The 6,666-nt window shown below is 29.3% G+C and overlaps 1 pseudogene; it reads left to right on the top strand.

Annotated features, from left to right (window-relative positions):
• The window catches only part of LOC146721641 (acyl-CoA Delta-9 desaturase-like), a 17,407-nt pseudogene extending 15,312 nt beyond the window's left edge, over nucleotides 1-2,095 (top strand).
• Nucleotides 2,096-6,666: the final 4,571 nt, after the last annotated feature.

Genomic DNA, 6,666 nt, shown 5'->3' with positions numbered 1-6,666 from the left:
ATATAATACTTTTGATATTTGTGTTGATAAACTTTTTGATATTTGTTACTTTATTATGTTACGTTATCATTTTATACTATTTCTTTCATAATAATTTTCTGCAACGTTACCATTGTACTACATCTTTCATAAATATATAAATCATTATTATTGGTAAAGATAGATTGTTTCCTTATTTTACATCAATAATTATGTACTTATAAAAAAAGAAAGTGTAGCAAGAAAGTTATTATTATAAAAAGAAATAATTTAAAATGATAACATAACAAGAAAGTAGTTGCAAATATCAAAATATAAATATGCATTTATATACTTACTTAAATACATGTTGTATTCAATACTATATAATATGTAATATACTATATTTTTTTCATAATAATATAATCTATTTTCTTGTTACGCAATCATTCTATTATTTTTTCATAAGAATATAATTGTTAATCTTATGAAAAAATAATAGGATGATTGCGTAACAAGAAAATAGATATTCTTATATAAAAAAATATAGTATATTATAAATAAATATCAAAACACTACATACCTGTTATGTGTGTATGTACATGTCAAGAAATCAAATCAAATATATAACCCCGCACGTCAACGTGTATCAGTACATACGAAGCGCCTTCAGCGCAATCTTGTGTCGAACGCTCAAACTGTACTGTACAGAGTTTAACGCATGCGATTGGCTGTTGCGTGAATGATGACGACGGTGACAGAGACGTTTCTTAAAAGAAATTTTTCATACTTAGACTTTGCATATAAATATTTCCGCTTACAAAGTACGTAGAGCAGAAATAAAAACACTTTTATTATATAATTCAAACCCAATCTATCGATTAAGTTTAGTATAAACTCGATTGCTTCAGCCGTTATTGAGCATTCGAAATTTATAGTAGACTCAACTCTCCGCTTCGCGTAAAGATACACGGTGTATCGGCTATTCCGGTAACAGGGCGCGAGACACTACCGTATCTCTTAATATATAAATTGGTAAATAAATTCCAAGCAATGCAACAAAGCTCCGCATGTGATGAAATAGTCGACCCTTATTTTTCCCGACTTTATTGCTGCAGATTTTATACGTGTAAAGATGCCGAGTCCGTACTCCTCTTTATAACCTCCGTACATCATCATTTGATTTTTAATAAGTTGTATTTTAGGGTCACATTTACGGATGGGTTAGGGATCACAGAGTACACCATAAATTTACTGACACTGATGCAGATCCATATAATGCACGTAAAGGATTCTTTTTTTCGCATATTGGTTGGATTTTGGTTCATAAACATCCAGACGTCATCAGCAAGGGTGCTATGATCGACTTGAGTGATCTTAAACAAGATTGCCTTGTGGTCTTTCAGAGAAAGTACGATGGACATAGTTTATTCTGCAAGAGCAAATTTAATTTAAAAAATATATGTATATATTGTTTATTTAACTTTAATGGTTTTGTTTCTTTTATTTATACTTTTTTTAGATGGTACCGATATTTGATGTTATTTGCTGCTTTATCATACCGACATTAATACCTTGGTGGGTATGGAGTGAGAATCTGTGGTGTGCGTGGCATCTTAACATGACTAGATGTGTCATAAATTTACACACAATATTATCAATAAATTCCGCAGCTCACATGTGGGGTGTGAAACCATATGATAAGTACGTACATACTTTTGTGTGTACATATTATATTTATATATATTGTACTTATATGCTGTACAACTTATTATATGTAAACATATACATACTATTATTTAAAATTAATAAAAACATATACATACTATCATTCAAAATTAATAAATTGTTTATTGTATTATATCGTGGTACTATTTAGAAATGTTTATTTTATCACAGATCAATTAGCCCCACCGAAAATGCAGTTGTCTCTTTTATATCGTGTGGCGAAGGCTGGCACAATTATCATCACGTTTTCCCTTGGGATTACAAAGCGGCGGAACTTGGAGATTATAAGCTCAATATTGCTACAGCTTTTATTGATTTTTTTGCTTATCTAGGTTTAGCTTATGATTTAAAAACTGCATCTGCCAAAATTGTGAAAAAACGTGCTCTTCGAAACAGCGAAATAAATTAAAATAAATAAAAAATGTATGTGTTACATGTAATTCTTAATGTGATTCAGTTGTAGTTGTAAGTTATAATAATATTGATAATAAAATAACTTTCTTTAATGCTTGAAAAAGATGCAATTAATTTTATGTAAAACATTTTGAGTGAGATGCGAAATGTGAGATAACGATTTCTGTTGAATATTGCTTGAATGACTAAAAGTTATTATGCCTTAAAGTTTGCTTTATTTGCTTCTTACACAAGTGAAATAATGTTTTGATTTTATGTATAGGAACAATAGAGTATCGTTTGCCTTGGAAGAATACGTTTCATAATATTGATATGAACTTAAATACATAATATGATAATAATATAATGATACAAAAGATTCAAGAACAATACAAAATATTTGTTTTAAATAATTAAATTAAATAAGTAGATACAGGTTGCATAAATTTAAATATAAAAATAAAAAAGAAAGACAAAGGAACTAACGCCGTAATTATCGCGCAAATAATTATTAAATATTGTTACGTCCTGCAGTCTCCACGATCCTTTCTTTCGGAGAACGCAATGCGATATCTAAAATATAGCAGACGCATAGAAAACTCACGTAAGCATACGATCTGACAGTCAAAGTAAACATAATCCGAGAGAGCTAAATCGTCAAAATAAAAGATGTACAAACCGCGAGAGCCAAACAGACTAATCTATAAATTCTAAACTATAACTCGCGGTGCCTTAAAGATAAGCTAGTTGACAGCTCTCTAAATGAGATTTACTCTAGTATTAGGCCCTGCTTACTTTACGATTCTTTCTTTCGGAGAACGTAAGACGATATTTAAAATATTAAAATATTAAATTATCTGCAGATCGCAGACCCGCAGATAAGCCATGATGTGACAAGCAAGGCAAAACATTTTCGTGCCTAGAAAAATATTAAACTATAACCAACTGTTCTCTTCAATGAAACTAATTGAGAATCAATAAATTTTTAAAGATTAACCGATTCTAAGGCCGGATTCACACCTTAGCAGAAAAGCAGAAGCCAATTAAAACTCGCATTGATAGCTGAAAATTCAATTTATTAACTCGGACGGGCGTCTTTCCGTATGAATATATAGATTGTGTAGTTAAATTGCAAGATACACGTTTACCACCGCGTGACTCATTCTACAGTTCCTTGATCGGTGACACAGTATCGAGAGCGATTACGCGCACGCCGAGAACGTCTGAAAACGATTTTTCCTTGGAACGCTAGACGAATATAGCGATCTATATTTGAAAATCGATGTCTTGTTATTAGCAGATATTTTTGAAAATTTTCGGGATAGTTGTATTAAAAGTTATGGACTCGACCCCGCGTATTATTATACCCTTCCGGAATATACATGGGATGCCATGTTAAAACATACAAATATTACGTTTGAATTATTAACAGACATTGGCATGGTCATGTTTATCGAACGGAGTATACGCGGTGGTCTACATAAGTCAATGTTCAAGCAGATATGCACATGCTAATAACAAGTATATGCAATCGTATGATCCATTGAAACCATCATTCATCGTATTTCATGTATTTTGACGTAAATAATTTGTACGGATGGGCAATGTGTCAACCATTGCCTTATGCCGATTCTCGATGAGTCGATGATGTATCTAATTTTGATGTATCATCTATTGCGCTCGATTCATCTAAAGGCTATATCCTTGAAGTAGATTTAGAGTATCAAAAAATTTATATAAACTGATAAATAATGCTGTATTTGGTAAGATGATGGAAAATGTGCGTAATCGAATTGATGTAAAACTTATAACATATTGGGAAGGGAGATACGGTGTAGAGGCAATGATTGCAAAACCAAATTTTTATAGTAGAAGCATTTTTTCAAATAATTTAATTGCCGTAAAATTACGTAAATTTGAAGTAAAATTTTATAAACCAATCTATGTGTAGGCATGTGCATACTCGACATTTCTAAAACGTGTTTATACGAGTTTCATCACGAATACATGTCACCGCTGTATCCTGACAAATGCCGGGCCGGATAATGTACACCGACACAGATAGTCTTATATATCACATTCAATGCGAAGACGTGTATGAGAATATGAAGCGCGATGTATGCAAATTTGATACGAGCGATTACGCTGCGGACAATGCGTACGGTATACCGCTAGTGAATAAGAAAGTACCAGGTCTAATGAAAGATGAAAACAACGGCTCGATAATGACTGAATTTGTAGGGTTTAGAACAAAAATGTACGCTTTGCGAGTGGATGGTAAGAAAGATACAAAAAAAGTCAAAAATGTCAAGAGTAACGTTATCGCGAGAACGATAACGTTTGACGATTATACGCAGTGCTTGAATGAAAAGATTAAAATGACGCGTCAACAATCTTGCATAAGATCCAAAGCTGCATAAGGTATACATCATTTGCGAGACAAATATTATGTAATTAATTAAGTGTGTTTGAGAATTAAATTCTTTTATTCAAAAGGTGACTTATCCTGTTGTGCCGCGCGATCCTCTCTCACGCAGACAGTATACGTTTTACAAAAAAAAGTTTCAGACAAAAATTGTAGGAAAAAAATCTATTTACTAATCTTATCAATTTGACCTTAGACGGCGTTATACAATAATTTTATTAGTGTTTTGGAAAGCTCTCTAAATAAGCTACGAGAATATGTAATAAAAAATATAGGATTCCATCTAAGAAATTCAAGGTGATCTTATTCTAACCTTGGTAACGCAATCCAAGGTCAAACTGATAAGATCAATTAATAGATTTTTTACAACTTTTGTCTGAAACTTTTTTCTGTAAAACGTATACTTTTCGAGATTTTTCAGTGTTCCGTCCTTTTTGGGACACCCTGTATATGAATATATATACACTTATATATCGATTTATTTAACAATCTGTCTGTCTATCTATCGAACTATCTATTGATTTATCTATTTATCTATCTATCTATATGTCTGTCTATCTGTCTATCTATTTATTTATCTATCTATCGATCTATCTGTTTCTATCTCTCTGTTCTGTCTATTTTCTCTCTTCTACATTGCATTCTTTCATACATGCACACGTATATAATAATTGTTTTAAAATAATCTACATTACCAAAATAAAAATAATTAAATTTATAATCTAAAAATATATAAAATTTTTTTATGAATATAAAGTTTTAGTGTATAATTTTTTGTAATAAATAAATGATTTATATAATTTATTCTCATCTAACTACTGCTCTGTTTTGATAATAATGTTTTGATAATAGTGTTATTATCTATTCAATCTCAAAAATACTCTTCAATCTTTAAAAATAAAATTTTATATAAATCATTTATTTATTACAAAAAATTATACACTAAAACTTTATATTTATAAACAATTTTTATATATTTTTAGATTATAAATTTAATTATTTTTATTCAATTATTTACTTTATAATCAATTATAAAAGATAGGCCTGTTTTTACACACACACACACACGCGCGCGCGCACGCACACGCACACGCACACACACACACACACATACTTGTTAGCTAAAATGTGGACAAAAAAATTTTTACACCCTAATCTACATACATACATATATATATATATATATATATATATATATATATACATATATGAGTGTGGCAAAAATTTTTTTTGTCCACATTCTAGCTAACAAGTTATATGTAAGTGTGTGTGTGCGTGTGTGTGCGTGTGTGTGTATGTGTATAATAAGCTTATCTATAATAATTATAATTGATTATAAAATAATCCTTTGTAATAAATAAATGATTTATATAAAGTATTTTGAAGATTGAATATAATAATACTATTATTATCAAAACAGAGCAGTAGTTAGATAAGACTAAATTATATAAATCATTTATTTATTACAAAAAATTATCCACTTAAACTTTATAATCAATTATATTCATAAAAGATTTTTATAGATTTTTAGATTATAAATTTAATTATTTTTATTTATGTAATGCAAATTATTTTAAAAAAATTATATATACGTGTGCATGTATGAAAGAATGCAGAGACAGAAACAGGAACACAGAGAGACAGATAGATCGATAGATAGATAGATAGATAGGTTGATCGATAGGTAGATCGATAGTTCGATAGATAGACAGACAGATAGCTAAATAAATCGATAGGTATATATATATATATATATATATACATCATTTGCGAGACAAAAATTGTTCTAAGTTCACACGATGACAAGCGGTATATCGTATCTGAAACCACCGAAACATTGCCATGGGGACATTATAAAATATCATTGTAAATTTTTTAATTATATTTATTGTATATTATTATTATTTTATAATGATTATATAATATATATATATATATATATATATATATATATTAGACTGTTTAAAAAAAAACATATTTTTTTTTTTTCATGAATAAACATATTTCAAAAGTTTCTTTATTATTAAAAAATTTATTATTAAAAAATTTATAGATGGAGAAAATATTGAAAATTTCAAAATCATCTTTATTTTTAGAATGATCTCAAGAATACAATCACTGTAGACATCAGTTGCAGGACACCCTGTATATACATACATACA

The sequence above is a fragment of the Nylanderia fulva genome, unplaced genomic scaffold (assembly GCF_048542155.1).
Source record: "Nylanderia fulva isolate GAGA-0341 unplaced genomic scaffold, ASM4854215v1 Scaffold439, whole genome shotgun sequence".
Taxonomy (NCBI): Eukaryota; Metazoa; Arthropoda; class Insecta; order Hymenoptera; family Formicidae; genus Nylanderia; species Nylanderia fulva.
This window is presented reverse-complemented; position numbering and strand designations above follow the sequence as displayed.